The sequence below is a fragment of the Carex rostrata genome, chromosome 19, assembly GCF_964058835.1.
Source record: "Carex rostrata chromosome 19, lpCarRost1.2, whole genome shotgun sequence".
Classification (NCBI taxonomy): Eukaryota; Viridiplantae; Streptophyta; class Magnoliopsida; order Poales; family Cyperaceae; genus Carex; species Carex rostrata.
The window spans coordinates 239,743-260,802 of record NC_135936.1 but is presented as its reverse complement, the minus strand read 5'-3'; positions in this window follow the sequence as shown (position 1 = coordinate 260,802).

The window sequence follows — 21,060 nt, the reverse complement described above, 5'->3', positions numbered from 1 at the left end:
TGCATGTACCTGGCCAGCTAGCTGCTATACATGTCTTCATGAATTTGGAACCCAACATAATACTCTCACCATTGAGCACTTTATTACCACATTAACTTTATCTTGTTCTGTCAGTATATATATACACGTTTGATTTGACGAGGATATTATGATACATTTAGTTTGTTATTCTGTACTGGCACCAGTTACCAAATGACCCCACTATACATAACTAACTATTCGCTGAGATTTATCAGAAATCAGAAAGAGAGCGCTGGCAGCCCGTCTTTTACCCCGCACATAAGCTATATAAACAACTGAAATTACCAAGTACAAAGCAAGATATGAGCGGCGTAATCGAATCGGCTTGAAAAAAATAAGACAAATATGCGAGGGCCGAGGGATAGAAGTGGAGGAAGGGAATTAAAAGCAGCATTAAATGCTAGTGGGGACGGTAGCAATTAAGTGATATCTACTTCAGAAGAAGTAAAGAATTAACAACACTAGCCACAGGCTGTAGATGACGCCAACTATTTTTGTCCTGCTTTTAACTTGCCCGAATTTTGTCCCAAGATTGATTTATGTTATTTCTTACCTGATAAAATGAAGAGAACTATGCCTGCTACTAGTCAAATCCGTCCTGGTAGTTATTTCGGTTTGCGATCACTGGATTTTGCAATCCGTACTTGGTCTGTTGCATTTCTCTGTTTCGTTTTGGGGTTCCTGTATATTGAAGTATCAGAATAGGTAGAATATTTAAGTAATTTGTATTACTAATGTCGACTAAGAGAATGTGATTTGAGTTGGTTTAGACAATTTGAAATGGAATAACCAAATTAATTACATTCAGATGGAACTGATAAGTCTCAATTTCGTTATTTGTTCGGAGGAAGAAATAGATTTAGAATTATGAATGGAACAGAACATATTTCACAAGCTTTATCATATATAGTTCTGTATGGACTTTTTCGCCAATATAAAATATAAAATTGGAGAAGTTTATATGTCCGGTGCTACCAGCATTTATCCCTAAGCACAGTTAAAATTATCTTTATTTGCATCTAGCGTAAATCCTACAGCGTGTAACTTAATCTGAGGATTAAGTGAACTTATTCATAATAGTTAGGTGCTCTAATAAATTCTCTACTTAATCCTATATTTTTATTTGAGTTTCTAATATACAAATTTTTGTCGCTAAATTTACCTCTGCACCTAACAGAGAATTTGATTTATAACATGCTACAATTTTCTAGTGATAAATATTTTTTATGATATATAAGAATATTGTATAAATCATTCATCTGGGAGAATCAGATCAAACTATGCTTGATAAATATTTTTCGTCTTCTATCATCTGTTGTGATATATAATCGTACTTAAAAAATAAAAACAAAATTCAAGTCTAGCTAGTTACCAACCATTGCTATGTCAAGCATATTAATTTAGGTGAATTTGAAAAGTATGAAGACAAAAAGGTGAATTTCAAGCGTAAATTAGAAAATGGACCCAACTTCCAATTAAATTTTCGGTTTCTTTATTAATTAATTCATATAGCAAGAAGTATATGAACCCATAAACTGCAACTGCTTAGAAAAGATTGTAAGTTCCTAATGCCCAAAAACTACCATGGCAATTTAAATGCCAAGTGACATTAGTATATATTCAATAGTTTAGTTGTTCCATTTAAACTCCGGTTGACAAACTATCACATTTCAACAACAACAAACTGTGTTAATCAAGGAAATGTATTTTTTTTTTTTTCTCTTTTTTACATGTCGTAGGTGTTAGACCTACCACTCAAGGAACTTTTATTTCTCTGAAATTTGTTAAAAAGGTATATTATATTGTTGGGAAACTCAAATGTCAGCAAATTAAAACAACTAATGAAGTAAGATTTATAGCAAGAAAACTTTACCAATAGCTAGTTAAATGAGATCAGAATGCATTAAATATATCCACGGGGATAGTTGAAGTGGTCCTCTTGAATTATACCTAACCTTAGAAAAAAGAGTCATGCTTTTAACTCCCAATGCCAAAGTGTTAGTGGAAATTTTTTGCATTAGGGCACTATCATCTTTGGAGGCTTGATGTTCACTGGTACATATAGATCTAATAACAAATTGACTTAAATGATATCACATGTATGTGTTTCCATTTATTTGTTATAATTAATTGCAAGTAGATGACAGAGTGAAAGGATTAAAGAAAACCACTTTGGATTATCTCACTTAAAAGTGTCAGCTGATAGATGGCAGCTTCCTCTGAAATACCTACTTAGAGATTATATGCATTCATTGTAATAAATAATTAGAGATGACAGAATTCATTTTTCTAATACATTGCCTTCAATTAAAGTTCTAAGAACTAAAAACTCCACGCCTTAAGGTCCCATGGAGAACTGGTACTGTTACAAATTAACACATTTTTCTTGCAGTGGTACTTGTATACTGTTCAGATTTTGATCATGCTGGCTATACTGGCTGCCTTCATGCTTCAATTTAACTAAATAAATTAGATTGTGCTCACGAAGATGAAAAAAATATCACATAATAAACTATGGAATTATTCATTGCATTTACTTCCCATGAAAAGTTAAAATATAATACAAGGCTTTTTCTCTCTCTCTACTTTTTTCCCAAATAAAAAATTGTTTCAAACATACTTTATGAGAAGTTAAACTTTCAAGTTGCATTTGTGCTAATTCTACGAGTTTTGGCTAGGTAGAGAGGAGTCCGGATCCCCTAAGTAACCTAACTTTTGGGTTTTGGATCAGAACCGTCTGATTTGAATCCGTTGCTCGAAATCATTTTGGGATTCGGATTTATTACTTGAGATGTGTGCACTCCACTTTGGATGGATTATCACGAATTAGAATCGGACGGTCCGTATCCAAAACCCAAAAGTTGGGTTACTTCACTGGATCTCAACTCGGTAGAGAGGAGAGGTTGGTTTAATATATTAATGGTTTATACCAAATAATACAATTTATGACAATACCAAGGACACTGTCCGGACAGAAATAAAGTCAAAATGAGTGGTGGTCCAAGCCAGCAAAGCAAATATCTACTGTAACCTGGGGTTAGGGGATATTATTGGAAGGCCCGGTATACCAGTGAACAAGCCTGAAATATATGAACCTAACCCCACTATTAACTTATTCTTCTGCCAGTAAAATTTCCTTATGGAGCAGTTATATATAACACTTCATTTAAAGCGCTACATATCACACCTGTCTACTCTAAACTAGTAATTGGTTCTACCATTTCCAACCTAAACATAGGACATCAATATAATATTTTACAAAAGCTCCAGGCTCCAGCAGTAGGAACTACAACCCAGTATTTCGGGATTTCATTTGTCAGTCCTTTCTACGGTCTAGGGTAACATTATATCAGAAAAATATTACCACCAAAGTATAGTTTTTATTTTCGATAACAGAAGTACGGAAATAGTATAAAAGTCCTTAAAGAATTATTAAATTTGCATATATACCTGGCTTCCAGGTGATGAAGCAAGATGGTAGAGGCTACTGCTTATGAAGGGATACAATATTACAGTCAGAGCGTTCAGATAAATATTGGAGATATTTTTGTCTCACAATATATTGCCTCACATTTCTAATAAATTATATTGAGCTTTATAATTTGGATAGAAGAATACTTTCTCACCGTGATCCAGCTTTTGGAGTACCCATTTGATAAAGTATACAATTTTCTAATTTTATGCTATACTAAATGGACAATTTCAGGATAACAAAGCCAGAAAAAAGAAGCATATAGTTCACAGGCTCCCAATACAAAGGAAGGGGAAAAAATGGAAAAGAGAACTGACAAGACAACTGTTTACTGCACCTTGTATTTGTAATTCTTCTAATCTGTTCAATGCTACAATAAGTAAGCAGCTTTTTAAACCTCCTTTTGATTCAAACTTTTGTTGTTACTGGATAGTGATCTGAAAAAGGGAGCCCTGATAAAAAGAAAAAGAAAATCAGCTGACAGGAGAGTGTCCATGGTAGGAATACCAAGAGACTTTAACCTGAGACTTCAACCCATACTGCTATGTTCCTGTGGGAATCAACAGCAACAAGTTCGGTACCACCCTATACATTGTATAGCAAGAAAAGGAGGAAAAAACCATGTAAGCAGCCAGAGTGATGTCGGTGTAGCTGTTAGATAAAATTAAGAAGCACATCAAAAGGCAAACTGTGTAGCATAACCAGAGGCTATTAGCAACAGATTAACAGGTCGCCTGGATGATTTCTGACTGTACCAGTTGCATGTTACCCCTTACCGGCCATTCTTTGGCGTAAGTTACTCATCACCCAGGCAATGGAATTGTCTATGACCAAACTTCCAGTTTGATTAGTTGATTTAGCTAGGGATGTAAACAAGTCACACATGACCGGATATGTCACGGCATGGCACATATGCTGGTTATGTGTCGCGACCCGTCCGTGACCATCTTTTGGAAAATTGTCACAGCACGGCATCTGAACTGGTTTGGACATGTCACGTGTGATCAAGACCTTTAGATCTTGATCGAATGGTGAATCTTGAATAAACTAACTTAACTTATGAAAAAAATTACATGACCAGTGTGTAACGTGCTATGACCATCAACAGCATGGCACGTGACTCAAGTCACGGCACAGGAGGTATTTACATCCCTAGATTTAGTGAGTCCAAAAGTGGATGTAGTAATCAATTGAAAATATCGACCCAATGACACTTTATGGGCCAACAAGATAAAGTAGAAAGGAGGGGGAGGGGGGAGGGAAGGGGAAGAACTGAAGTTTCAAGGCCTGCTCAACTGAATAGTTCTCCCAAATCAATGGATGGCAAACTGAAGCAAGCGTACCATGAAAGGAAAATAAAGAGGCACTTCCCTACTGCAACAAAAGGTGGCTGATGCTAGCCATCAGCCTTCCTTGGGAAATTTTAGCTGGTAGGATGTCATGAATGTGCTCCCAAATTTTAGTTTTGGTTCTTCCTTTCTTTGTAGACCTGTTTATATTTCTTGTAATCATAATCCCTTGAGTAAACAATTCCAATTATAGTCATGCTGTGTTTTTCTAAGATCTCTGTCATGTGTCATACAGCTGAGTCTTCTTCTCAAATTGGAAGCAATTACAAATTAGCAGAAGCCTCTTGTAATAGATGCTTGTGGTCCCAACAAACCAATAGAACTCTGTCAGACTTTTCATCCAACATTTTGTGAAGGTAAACCAAATTAACTGATTACTGAAGTACCTGTTGTAACAAGATTGTAAGGAAAAGCAAAAGTACGCAGGTCCTTTGTATCCTTGCTTATGCAACCAAATTCCCATCATATTAAAACCTATGTAGCAAATGAAGTAGTACACCACACAGGCTCGCACATCTCTACCAATCTTAACCACTATACTCCCCATCAAGATAAGCAAAGGAGTGGTACGAGGGCAGTGGTTCATACCAGAAAGTCACGTCTTGGTTAGACAAATCCAAGTCACATTATCGCATATAAGAAGGTAGCCCATGCAGGATTTGACTGTACCAATTCTGCTGCACATGACCATTAGCCAAAAAAGGCCAGCCTAAATGTTGCCAGCCTGTACCAATTGGACATTGTACCAGTCGGTACCATTCTAGCAAACGACTTGTCAGTCATCACAATATCCCTGTGGACAGTGGAAATATAACCGTAGAGATCTGGCAACAAGCTTGAATGCTTGATTCTCAACAATTCAGCAAGATAAAACGTGAATATAATCAGTTGTTGGAATCCATCGACACAATGACACTGCACACGCCAACAATGAGAAAGTGAAATTGTACCGAAAACTCAGACCTCTCAACCTCCTCTGATGAATAGATCTACCAAATAAATGGCAGGAAATTGGAGGATATATACCGTACAAGGGCTGATGCTAGCCATCTGACATTCAGGCTACCTTGTGAACAGTAGGTAGGATGTCAGAAATGCACTACCTGGAAGTTTAATCCGAGAGAACAGTTTTGGTATCTCTTTATTGTTTGAAGTTTCATCCTCGTGTGTCAATCTCCCATACAAAGTCTTTTCAGATCAACAAACTTACAAACTAATTCTACACAATTTCCATAGTATATAGTATATATCATGTTTTTTCCAAGATCTCCCTCGTGCCAAGCAAGGCACTGCATACAGCTCAGAACATTCTCCTTGCGACCATCTAGACTTCAAAATTTAGTAAGCGACTCTCTTGATAGCTGTCCAATCTCTAAAGAGCTGTCACGTTCGAAGAGAATCTCATACAGACATTCCATCGAACGACTCCTGTGAGTAAACTGAATAACCGAAGCAGGTTCTTTGTTTACGCTAGCAAGTTCCAATCAATTAAAACCTCGATAAAAAAAATAAACTAAGTTCGCCATACCGCAGAGGCTCACGGATCTCTACCAACACCAACAGTAACAAGAATCACGATCCATGGTGAATATATGCCTCACATGAGAGGCACCGTCAAGGAACGCATAAAATCCCGAAAGACCGTCATGCTGAATGTATTAGTCCTTTACTATTCCACTACGTCAAATAAAAAGACATAATGGTCTGAAATTTTGAAATTAAATATTAAGGCTCAAATAATTTCTAAATGTTTCTGATTCTATTTTTATATGTAATAGACCAATACACTAAGACTATTTAGAAAAAAATATCTAATTATTTTTCTTCTCTAAAAAAACCTCCGTTCACTTTCTTTCTAAATTAACAAAATTCAATTTTGTTAAATTCAAAATTGACGCAAAAAACTGAATCAAGCCACAACTAAAAGAGAATTGCAGCAGGGATAGACAATATACCGAAATAGGGGTAGACAATGACCTAATTTTATACGAATGTGTAGGTAATTTTCAACATCCAGAGGTAGGCGTTGCTGATAACGCCAAAACATATAGCATAAATCACTACTTTTTAGTACGGAACATGGTGGAAAAGCGTATGCAAAGTATCCATTTTTCTGAATTATTCACTGCAAATGTGTTTTTAGGCTATTTTGGCAAGTTTTGGAGAAAGTTGCGAATTTAGGCCGAAAACAGAGCAAAAATGTCATATTTATGCCGATTTTGAAGGAAGCGTCAAAATAGGGCGACACATGAAGTATGCAAACACCTCACACGAAGTGCACAACATGCAACATGGCAAAATTCACTGAAATTCGGCTAAGTACAGTGCCCTACGGCCTTGGGTATGTCGCATGCGGCATAAATGCCTATGCCGCAGGGGCACACAGATTGGATCCATGGACTGTCTAGTTTGGATTAAATCTCAGCCGTTGGACAGCAACCTTCTAGAAGGACGAATCTCCAGATGTGGCAGGCCTTGTCTTGCTTTAAAGTCTATTTTTAGCGCTCCAAATATAGCATTTTATGCTATATTTGACACCCATGATCTCCCATGATCTCCATGTTCTCTAGGACTCCTCACCCTTAGGATAGGCTATATAAACCCCTCTTATAATAGAAATTAGTGTGCATGTTTTAGTTGTGTAAGTCTATAGTTTAGAGCAGAATATTGCATGAAATGTTTGAAGTCGTGGAGAAGAAGAGGTGCTCGAAGTCCAAGGCGGAAGAAGAAGGAGTCTTCTAAGGAAGAGGTGTTATAGGTTCTAGGTTATGTCTTTCTTTTATTTTTTCTTTTATTTTGTCATGGCTTTGAGTAGCTAAGCTCCTCCCCTCTAGGGATGGATGTAATGAATTCTAATTGCTCTTTATATATTTATTTTTCTTTTATGTTTATTTGAGATTTTGTTATACTTAGAATACTATTGAAATATGTCATTGCATACATAGTTCTGTCTACAGATGGTCCAGTGCCCTCCACATACCAATAGATGTTAAGTCATTGTACCTCGGTGTGAGAGGGGATACAAGTAAGTACTATAAACACTTCGGCTAATGAGGCCTGGCCGCGGTTCAAAGGCTAGTGTTCGAATCCAGTGGGCTCCCTTGGCAGGACATAGATTAGATAGCATCTCGAGGTTTAATTAGGAATTTATTCATTACTTGTAATGAATAGGGTTTAGGGTTATTACTTAGCGAGTAATATGAGAATATAATTTATTAGATTGGTGTGAGTGGTTTAATTACATTATATCTTGTGATAATCTGAATTGATCTGAATTGTCCCCCACAAGCCGACCTTAGAGTCGGAGAACATTTCAAATACGCATAGAACCGAACCCAAGTAATCCGTGGGGAATAATAGTACCGATATGCGGCTCTGCTCTGCGGGGTGGTCTATATCGCATGCGGCAGTGACAGAAGGTCGTAGGTAAGGCCGTATATGGTAGTGACAGTGTCGTATACGGGTAGACATGAGTACCATAAATATTGTATTGAGTTAATTAGAAAGAATTCATCCAAAACCCTAGAGGCTCCCTAAACTTGGTTTACATCAATTAGCATCTCCACCTATACCATCGCCAGAGTAAATTGTAAAATTAACCTGTAACTTTATTATTATTATTATTATTATTATTATTATTATTATTATTATTATTATTATTGTTGTTGTTGTTGTTGTTGTTGTTGTTGTTGTTGTTGTTGTTGTTGTTGTTGTTGTTGTTGTTGTTGTTATTATTATTATTATAATTATTATTTATTATTATTCACGCATTCCAAACAAATCCGAAGAACCTAGACTAGTGTTAACGTTGTTAAATAACTTAGATCTATCCCTGTGGATCGACACCCGACACTACTACACGGTAGGATTATGCGCTTGTAATCCGACAAAGTAGCATTAGGGTAGCTAAGTATATATTTATATATACTAAAAGTTAGCGGTACTCATTTAGAATCATTAGTTGCCTACTCCGATCCATGCTAGCTCTGCCTCTGCACATGCATCATAATTAAAAAGAAAAAGAAAAGAAAAAACATAGACAGAAACAATGCACTAGCCGTGCCAGAGCTAACGCAAATGCATAGTAATAGAGGCCCGAGTACATGTCTAGACATGGAAAAAAAATTTAGAAACCATACAACAATCAAGTCTTTAGTCCCAAACAAGTTGGGTAGATTAGAAATGAAATCCAATCACAATATTTTATCAAATCAACTTGATTGTTTTGGTTTTTACAAAAACCATAAGAACCGAGATATCATTTCGGTCTGAAAGATTTTTTTCTAAACCGAGATGACATTTCGGTCCGAGGTGTTTTCACAAGTTTTACCCAACATCTACATCATTTCTTGATCGAAATCTATGAAAATGGCTCGGACCGAAATGGTATCTCGGTCCCAAAAAAAAAAAATTTGGACCAAAATAACATCTCAGTTCTTATGGTTTTTATAAAAATCAAAGCAATCAATATGGTTTGATCTTTTTTATTATTATTTTTTATTTATGGTTTAAAAATGCAATGGTCGAAATAACTTGCTTTAAAATGTACCCCGCACTATAACCATTCCCGGCAATTATCATGTCTTGAGGGCCTGTTCGGCAAAGCCCTTCTCCCCACGGTTTTCTGAGAAAAAAGAAGTTTTGATATTTTCATTTCATATCGGGGCTGCAGCCCATTCCAATTCTCATTCCCATTCCCATTCCCATTCCCATCGTGCAGGTGTTTTCATTTGAACGAAACAAGCATCTATAGTGTACTAGTGTGGGATCTCTGAAAAGCAGCTCCTCCGTAGAAAATGAAAACATGTCATGACTCATGAATCCATAAAACTCTTCACCCTCTACCATTACCATAGCACTGTTACACTGGAGTCTGGAGTTGCTTTTCAGAAATACCACACCAAAATTGCTTCTTTCGTTTAAATGAATTTATTTATTTCTAAATAAATAAATAAATTATTTATTTCCGAATTGATGCAGACCCAAAATTTTTTTCCAATAATTATCGCAGCACATCTGTTTTGTACTGATTAAATCACCAAAATTCATCTACAAGTATAAATGTGTTTTGATTGGTTTAATCACTTTAAATTACTTCAGGATTAATTCAAAACATTTATTGTGCATATGTTGTAAATGCTATACTAGAGCTATTCTTTGCATAAAAATTGATATATCATTTAGAAATTACACAACTAGTAATATATGTACAGAATTTAGATATTATTTTTTAGCATAATTAATAGTTATGATGATTAAATCATTTTTAATGTGTTCAAAATTAATCAAAACATATAATATGGATGTAATTTGCTAAATTACATAACCATATAGATTTTGGCTGCATGTGTATTGTTACAAAATTGCAATAATAATTAAGTGTTAATATCAGATAATATTTGATGCATACATGTTAATTCTAATGGTTTAATCACTTGTATCATGATGACACCTGCCATGATCAAGCACATCAAGCTCCGGAATTGTTATTATTACCATATTCAAAAAAAAAAAAAATCAAAACATTTTCTTTTGGCCCGAATTCAAAAAGTACTCATATCGCATATTAGCTGTGCGACCTCATTTTGAGAGGACCGCACAGCCAATTTGCGACTCCATCCAGCGGACCGCAGAGTTAATCGCAGTCCCTGAGTTATATAATAAAAGTTATTTGAAATGTAAATGTAGTGCACGTGGTTTGAGTAGACTTTTTGGATTTTTTTTTTATGGTTACATGCTTGATAGTTTAATGTTTTTGCTTTAGAGTGATCAATTTTTTTAGTGTATTCTCTATTATATTTAGAATATGAGGAGGGATCGGATGACATCGTTTTTTGGTGACATCGGATGACACCGTCCATTTTCAAGGTCCAAACAGTCGATTCAAACCGTTCAACTTGATGGATATGTTAAAATGTGCTTGCAGATCAAATTTTACATTTTTCTAAATTTTTTTTGGGTTTATTCAGATGGGTACAAAAATTCAATAGTCCGAATATAGCGATTTTGTTAAATACTTAATAAATAGTAAAAAAATTCAAAAAAATGTAAAATTTGATCTGCAAGTAGATTTTAATATATCCATCATATTGAATGGTTTGGATCGACTATTTGGACTTTGAAACTTCAAAAATAGACATTGTCATCCGATGTCACCAAAAAATGATATCATCCGATCCCTCCTCTTAGAATATAAAAAATAAAATACACAAGAGATATACATACTTTATTATTTGGAAATAGGATAGATATATCAATCTTTCATATTATATCGGTACAAGATTTGTGACAATTTAGTTGTCAGTATATATTCTTATAGGTGAAATTTAGTATATTTATTAGTATAACTTGTGAGGATTTATATATATTTCCAATTTCCACATAGCTACCATCCATATATAATTTAAATGAATGTATTCTACGAAACATGTAAAAATATTACATATATAATATGACAATATGTTTGATCTTTGGACAACTAGTTTCCAATGTGAATCTTTATTTTGTATTTCAATCTTTTTAATTGTATTTTATTTACTATTTATTTTTTAAAGAAAAAGTTCTCGAATTTTTGGAACTTGGTTTTGCAACTTTTTAATTCGCAAATGTTGGTTGTCGAGAATTTTGATAAAAAAATTGTCAATGTAATTTTTAATGATACTACTTTCTCTTATATATTAAAAATTTAATTATATAAATTGTGATGATGCCGTTGACTCTTTTGTAGTTGACTTTACCTGATTATATTAAAAATATTGGCATTGATGCAATCAAACTATAATGTTGAATTAGGAATTTAATTACTATGCACAACTAAGATATATTTAAAAAAATCAAACTATAATGGTTGAATTAGGAATTTAATTTACTATGCACAATTAAGATATATTTCATAACATTGCTTCTTTAAGGGTTCCGACTTCCGACATAGTGACAAGATACCTGAATTATACCCGTTTAATTCTTTTTTGGGGTGATGCCGAACCGAACGCCGAATTATTCGGTTGACCGAACTTTGACCGAATTAAACCCGAATAATTCCCGAATTTTACGAATTATTCACGAATTTTTCTTGAATTTTTCCAAGAACAATTATTTTTTTGTTTTTTTGCTCCCTTGCAGGACTGAGATTTCTGATCCGAATAATTCCGAATCATTCCCGAATTAGACCCGAATTATACCCGAATCACGAATTTTTGATCTCGCCGAACCGAACCCGAATAATTCATTTGTCACTATGCTTCCGAGCACACAATAATTAGCACGTACATAAAAATATGCAAGTAATTGCCACATTGAATCTAGACCAGTGCTTGGGTGAGCGGACCAATTTCTATTCGAGTGGTCGTTTTGGTGCTCACACGTGTACCTGGATATGGCCATGCCGAGACAGAAAAAAAAAAGCAAAAGCTGCAGACATACTGATTTCTCGCGGGTACTTCATAGGAAAAGCAACCAAAAAATATCTACTATCTACATTCATATGCACGTTATGAGATTTAAAGATAATTGTTGAATTGAATACCAACTTATTAATCTGTTTTTTTTAATTAAATATATTTATTTTATGTGTAGAAGTTTAAATTAAATTAAAAATATATTTACCACACAGACTGTTACATAGTTTATCACATTAAAATTGAATAAATTTTTAGCGATCTGTTTTCTTATTTCTCGTTATTGCTATCTTCAATTCTTGTAATTAATTTTTTTTCTTATTTCTCAATTTCTTTCGTTTTATTTCTCATTTTTCTCTATAATTTCGACAATAAAAATGAAAACAACCATTTAGTGTATCATTTTAATTTTTAACAACAGCATATCAGGAACAACTTATAATATTTTGCTATTTTGCATTTTTTTTTCCTTACATTTTCTTATTCCTGAAATAATTCTAAATCTTGATTGAATATTTTAATTTATATATCACTTTTTTTATAAATATTATATTGGATATATTATGCTGGCATAATATTTGCCATTTTCTGCTCGTTATAATGTGATTTTATTCGTATCTTTATAACGACTTCTTTCATATGCTTCATTAAGCAGTCGTGGAAATGAAGTCTTGAATACGAAATGTGATCTCCATTAGTTTATGTTCTTATCAGTACCTCTTTGATATGCTTAGCTTTGTTAAGCAGTCAGTTCTTGTAACTGACTCTAGCTACCGTCTATCTTGTAGAGGTAGTTTTTATGGTTTCTTATCAAAACGGTAAATCTAATCTATACGTTTCCATATGATAGCAGTAAATCTGATTTACCTATATATGTGACCGAATCATGTATATTTCTTTCAGTTTGTAATGTTGACCTTGGTTAGCATTACGGACACGTGAAAGTTGCTTGTTAGGAAAAATACCGATTGTGATCCAATTCCTATCTTTCTCACAGACCTCTTTCATATGCTTCAGTAAGCAGTCGTGGAAAGAAAGTCAGACAGAAAGAATAGTGAATATGATCTCATTTTCATTTTTCTAAAAGACCTCTTTCATATGCTTCAGCAAGCAGTCGTGGAAAGGAAGTCAGAAAGAAAACAATGAGAAATGTGATCCCACATTCGTATTTTTTTTCAAATAAAATTTTCTTTCACGATTCCTTGGAAAGACGGTAAATCTAGTTTTACCAATTTTCATTTTAAAGCAGTAAATCTAATTTACTCTAAGCTGTAAATCTAATTTACTTATATACGGGACCAAGTCGGGTATATAATCTATCAGTTACCAATTCTTTATTTTGCAGCTATGCTCAGTTCTTATTTATACCATTTAAAGCACATAAACAATTTATATGTTTTAAAATCAGATATTCTTTTCGGTCCATAAAGCAATTTGGTAACGTGACAAAGTTCCTTTTGGGCCAGTCATTAGGACACGTGAAAGGGGCTCCCAGGAAAGATTGGGGTCACGAGGACCGTTTAGACTCAATCTTTCCTAGACAGAACCATATTTTTCGTGTGTAGAAATGACAGCTCTTACTCAGGTACTTTATTGCTTCATTACATTCTTCGATGAACTTTACTTATCCGAAGGTTTTCGAAAAGGCGAAAAACTTACACTAAATTTTGCCATTTCAAAATCGTAAGAGTAATTTGGTAACGTGACAAAGTCCCCTTTGGGCCAGCTATCAGGACACGTAAACGAGGGTTAGACGAAAAGCCGAGACTTTTCTTGTCATTAACCTTGTCTTTTACGGGTGGAGATTAACAGCTCTTACTCAGGTACTTTATTGCTTCATCACATTCTTAGATATACTCAAACGCAGTTGAAAGTTTTGAAAACAAAAACATAAAGAAAGCATAAAATCCTATTTTATCTTTCTCGGTCGGAAAACCGATCCAAGAAATGTAAAAGTTTACATTTCATAAGAAAGCATAAAGAAAGCTTAAATCTAATTTAACTTTCTTAGTCGGTAGAACCGATCCAAGAAAATCTCATTTCTAATCGGTTTTGGACTTAAGCTGCAAATGTAAGAATTAAACTGATATGCGGTATATGCACCTAATTTGCATAAGTTATAACTTTTAGAAAATCAATCAGCGGGATAGCCTTGTGCTCTGATGCCACTGTTGGGTTTCGGGGTAACCAAAACCCGTTTAGGCTTAAGCTGCGGAATGACCGTAGAACAAAAATTTCTACGGCCAACTTAAGCTCAGGATTAAATGGGGTATGTCAGGAAACTTTTCAAGGCGGTCCACCTTCAATATTTATTTGGCATCAAAACCCAATTTAATCCTTTTACAGATCTACTCCATGATTTATTTCTAAAACTTTAATCTACTTACCAATTAAATAGATTAATATAACATATTTATACCTTGTTTCCAAATCACAGTTGGAATGCAGACCGAGCGAATAGAGCTACATCACGGGAATGATTCTCCTCGGAGCATCAGACGTCTGATGCCTCTATCGGTTATCCACCAGGACTAACCGGAGAGCGGTTTATTTCTTTTGTCAGAAATACTATAAACCGCGGTATTCTGCAAAAACACTATTCATGGGGAAAAGATGAAAACCCGTAAACACGAATTTTCAGTTACTCAGTTTCATAAATAAGCAAAACTGACATACCGCGAAATTCGAGAAAACACTATTCATCAATCCCGTAAATATACTTCACAACAACCCGCAAGATTATACGTCAACTACGTATAACTTTCTTTTCTCAATCGAAACACTATTTGGGAGAGAAACCGAGAAAGAGAGAAAATACCGATTCGTTTCGACACGAAACGGTACGAGTGAATTAGTGAGTTTTTCTCTCTACCCCTCCACTCCTATTTATAGGGTTTAGGGTCGGTTGCCAAAAGACCAAAATGTCCTCCAAGTTCGGCCTATTTATAAGATATGTCATTGAATGGATAAGAATGATGACATGTGGATAAGATCGATGACGTGTCATCTGGATAGGATCGATGACACGTCATGCGGATAAGGACGAATCTGAAAAGACCCGAATGCCCTCGGCCCGAATACAAATAATATTTGTATAATTATTCTGAACAATTATATTTCTTGCGGTTGTTGTTTCAGTAATTTATACAACGTGTCTGACACATTTATAAATTAACCGGTTAACTTTTATACAACGTGTCACACACGTTTATAAATTAACCAATGTTTTTGCTTGTTATTTTTACATAACATTTATAATTTAATTATAACACGTATAATTAATTATAACCATCTTACTATTGATCATAACCAATTTATAATCAATCACAATAAGATTCTCCGATTAACTCCTATATGGTGTGACCCAATAGGATCTGTGTTATGTTGGTAAATAAAGTTAAAACTGTTTTAACTTCTATAATCATGAGCGGCATCTGGCAACACATCATTACCATCCAATTACACAGATGATGCTGTACAGTACAATATCACGATCCAGTAAATAATTTACTTGTGTCTGTTCTTCTGTCTCATAGCTATCAGATTAGTTTTAAGGTATATGTGTGTCATCCTTGCTAACTGAATCTTTTCTTGATCTTGAGCAGATTATCAAATATAATTACTCTTGTAATTATACCGCTAGCAGATAATCTTACTCTATCAAGGGGCCCAGTGATGCTATAGCTCGTATAGAGATACGAGGGACAAATAGCATTCTTGGTAAACTATCACTTCCTCAGCTAAGCTATACATATGGAAATGCTACCGTTATGACTGCTTTTTACGAACAGCGTTAGATAACACTCACACGTACATATTTCTTAGTGGAAATGATAAATACCTCATACTGTAGAACTTGACACTGAATGAAAACATAAATGACACGAATACAATTCTATTTAATGTTTCATTCGGGGGCTGTCAAATACCATGTTCCTAGAACATGTATCTATGTGATTAAAATGACATCTCGTGTCAGGTGGTTTGTAAAACTTAACCATCTTTTAATCCATATACTAACCTTATCGCGGTAATTAGTGTTCCTACTAATTACGTTGGTCAGTGACCTTTTAAGAGTATTGTTACGTCCAAAGGGTATGGTAAAAAGCTACAGTACAATTAGATGTATCTTTTAAACCCTAAATACGCTTTTGGTTCAGATTGCAAGTATACGATCCTATCAAAGTAGTATATTGTCGGGTATCGATCCACAGGGAGTATGATAAATACTTAGTTTAAACTTTACTAATTAATTTCAGAAAATAAAAGAAAAGTAAAGTGCAATAAAAGTAAATTGGGGGGGTTTTGTTCTAATTAATCCTAAGTTTGGGTTCAATACCCTAAAGAGAGGAATTAAAAACAATTAAAGTAAATAAAGGAAAGAAAGATTGGTTTGCTTTCAAGTAAATGAGATCCAAGGGTCTTTGGTCTACAATCCCTTGCTAACTCTATTAATTCGGTATTTGTTTGAATTCATGTATGATTTGACGAGATTTCTACCCTAATATGTTATTAAGGGTTACTTTCGTAAATTAATAACATGCCTAGATAACTCGGACTTCTCGATTAAGTCCCCCACCCTAGTTACCTAGACCCATTGAGCTCTTGTTAGTCTCTCATCTCCTCAAATATTGGTACTTCACAATTAAGTCCATCATACCAATACCCGATTCGATTGAGATGTCCTAATTAGGGTTTGGCTTCACGGTTAGGTCCTTCACCAAGTTCCTAACCTTAATTTCTATAGTTCCGGCTTAGATTAAATTGGTTACAATCTTAATCTAAACCTAGGGTATTTGCATTCATAATTTGGTACTATCCTATTGATCATAGTCAATTTTAGTTCTTTCGAATCCAAAACGGGATACTACAATTCAAGTACTAACTATGTAATTAACACAAATTATTAAATCACAGAAATTAACAATCAAATCCCATAAAACAATCATAATAAAAACAAATAACCGAATAAGATAGAATTAAACAAGTTCATGCATTGACCTAAACCCCTAGAGAGAGATCTACTCCCTCATGGAGAGATCCATTACAAAAGTTGGCAAAAGTAAGAAGAAATGAAATAAAGAAATGATTACACCCTTTATTTCTTGCTTAGGAAACCCTTCTTCTCCTTGCTTAAAAGCTTCCCTTATTTCAGAATTTATCGCTAAGTATTGTGTGTGTGAAGAGAGAGAATGAGATGATGGATGGATGATGGATTGATGTTGAATGGGAATGAACCTCCTCTTTTATAGCCAATGACCATGGCCAATTAAGATACTAGAAAGTGGAGTTAGTAGGTGCTATATTTGGATTATTTTTCAGGATTGCCTTGTTCACATTTGGCTATAAAAACGTGCCCTTGGTGCGCCAAAAATAGAAACCGTGTAATTTTGGCTTTCTGCGAGTTTAGTGCATCCGAATGACTCCAAATTTCCTTTTTTTAGTTTCTCATGTTGTAGAACTTCTTTCTAGCTTTCCAAAAAGTGGTCGCAAGCCTAAATCGGAGTTACGAGTCAAAAGTTATGACTATTTTAAGATCAGGCTCCAGTTATGCGTTCTGCTACAGTGCGTCCGCACTGCTACAGTACCATCCGCACCACCCGCACTGCGGCTGCATCGAGATCCGCACTAGGCTCGGACTTTTCCTGTGCGACCAGAGTGCGGCTGCATCGAGATCCGTGCGTCCGCATCAATATCCGTGCATCCGCACGGATTTTGATGTATAGCTTATTATATCTTTTTAAAATTGGCGCGCTTCCAGAAATCTATCTAAGTACTTATTGTGGCCATATCGCAAACCGTGTGTCCGCACTGAGTATTTTTCTTCGGTTTTCTTCATTTTTCTGCAAGTTAAAACCAAGTAAACACAGTAACTTGATTCTAGATGTATTCTATTCACTTTATATTCAAAATACAAGATATTTGGTGTTATTTTGTGATAAAAATCAGATCGAATATGTATATAATTTAGGTCTATCAAGTATATATCATCTATATTATGGAGTTTCACAATTTCAGTCATGAACTCGAAATGATCCATAAATTCAATAATACTCAAAGCAACAAAATGATATATATAAATAAACATTCAATTCATGAACAAAGCTTTATGATAATTTATCGTATTATTGACTTCTAGATTATTACAAACTAACAGATTTTTCATCTTCTTGATTTATATAAAAGCAAAATCAAAATGTGATAATTTTTTATGGAAACATAGAAAAAATAACATAGATCACATCTAACGGTTTTATTTTGATGTTTAAGTTTTAAACTTTGAGTTATTTAAGTTTTTAAAAATGGAGGCACGATGGAGGCACAAAAAATGGAGGCATTTGAACCCTCCTCTAAAAAAATATATATCTCAAACAAAATAACATATCAAACGAGAGACAACGTTACTTAAATGATATAAAGAAATAGAATGAAATGAAGACATGACCAATCAATTAAAAAAAAATTAACTAACATATAAAAAAATAGAAATAAACCCGGACCAATCAGAAAAATGATGCAATTTTGCATGTGGACAGTATGTATGGTGAGTACGTGTCTAAATAAATTTAGACTTATACACGTAAAAAAAACATAAAATAGATGCATAAAATCAAAATATTTGATCGAACGGCTATTCAATCCGAAAATTTATTTTTTAATCAAACCCATTAGCTGATCAGGACATCTACGTGCTAAATTTAGTTAAAAACATACTCATCACACAGACTGCTACATGGTTTATCACATTAAAATTAAATAAATCCCTAACGATCCATTTTCTTATTTCTCCTTGCAGCTATCTTCAATTAACACAATTAAATTATTTTCTTATTTGTCCATTTTCTCCGTTTCATTTCTCTTCTTCTTTTGTAGTTGCAACAATAAAAATAGAAACAATCATATCTTTCTGATCTAGAGAGACAATGAAAGAATATCTAGAACTTTCGTGTACATAAATAATATGTAGAGAAATTTTCATCAATATTTTCATCAAGAATATATATCAGTGTTCTAAATAGCGCTCTATAGTGCCGCTATAGTGTTTTTGGACTCTAAACGCTAAGCTATAGCATTAACACACGCTATTTGAGCTATGGGCGCTATAACGGTAATAGCGGTCCGCTATAGCGCATAGCGTATAACACAAATAGCGCGCGTTATGCAACATGAGCTTCTTTTTTTCTCAACTTATATGGACTTTAAAATAAATAAATGGTGAAGATATTGTTTAATTTTGATGAATATTACATTATATCAAATTCAGGTCCGCTATAATAATTTTTTCATTTTGCTCTTGGTTTTTTTTTAACTTATGATAAATCAAATAAATAATTGCTAAATTATGGAAATTTTAGGGACTAACAAGAATTTCTTCAAGGATCATCTGTTTATTTTACTAGAAGTATGAAAAAAATTTCTTTTCAATTTCTAGGTTATTTTGAAATTTAAATAGAAAAAAGATAAATTATGTTATGATGTTGAAGATATTTTGAATAGAAAAAGATTGATAGTTTATGATATTTTGAATCGCAATTTGGACTTTGTATTGGTTCAATATGAATATTATAATTTTTTAATAAATTTAGTATTATTTATTGTTCTATGAGACTAAATAATGTTGATATTTAATACAAATATATAATATATTTTTTATAAAAATAAAAAAACGCTATGTGGCATAGCTTTCGCTATAGCATCGCTATTCGCTATAGCTTTTTTTGGAGGCTCCCTGCTATGACGCGATGAACGCTATTTAGAACCTTGATATATATGTAGAAAAAAATCCTTATTTGAATCATTTAATTATATCTTTTCAATTTTATTTCTTAACATATCATTTTCCCTCTGAATCATTTAATGACATGTCTTGCTTGTGAAAAAAATTAGATATTAAAATCACAATGACACTTCAAAAAAAATTATGTTATATTTGATATTTTTTTTCATTTGTTGTTGTTTCTTTTATTGTTATTTATTATTTGAATTTCTATTTTTTTATTTGTCTTTTATTTTTATTTTTATTTTTATTTGTGTGAATGTTAAAAAAAATCTTTTATTGCTATGACCCGATCTTGATCTATCTCATCAAGATTCGAGTTCAAAAAACCCGATCAAACCTCAATCCAAACCTGCTTCTCGGGTATCGTGGGGCAGATGCCCCCCACGCCGGCCAATCAACACAAAGAGGCTACCTTTGGTGGCCGGCCAACTCTAGAAGAAGAGAAGACCGAGCGGCGGAAGAGAAGATAGGAGCGAGGCGGTACTGTAGCAGCTAGGGTTAGGTTTGGGTTTTTTTTTAAAGCTCTGATACCATGAAGATTTCAGCCAAAAGTTACTTTATTGATTAATGATTTGGGCTTATATAGAGCCTTACAAAGCACTATTACAAATAACCCCGAGACTATTTCATAATGGCCTATTTACCGATAGGCCCCCCAAAACTATTCTAATACAATAAACAATAAACATACATAAATCTCAACAGAAACAATCATATCTTTCTGATCTAGAGAGAAAATGAAAGAATATCTAGAACTTTCGTGTACATAAATAATATGTCGAAAAAATCCTTATTTGAATCATTTAATTATATATTTTCCAATTTTATTTCTTAACGTATCATTTTTCCTCTGAATCATTTAATGACATGTCTTACTTGTGAAAAAAAATTAGATATTAAATCGCAATGATACTTAAAAAAAAATTATGTTATATTTGATTTTTTTTTTCATTTGTTGTTGTTTCTTTTATTGTTATTTATTATTTGAATTTCTATTTTTTTCATTTGTCTTTTATTCTTATTTTTATTTTTATTTGTGTG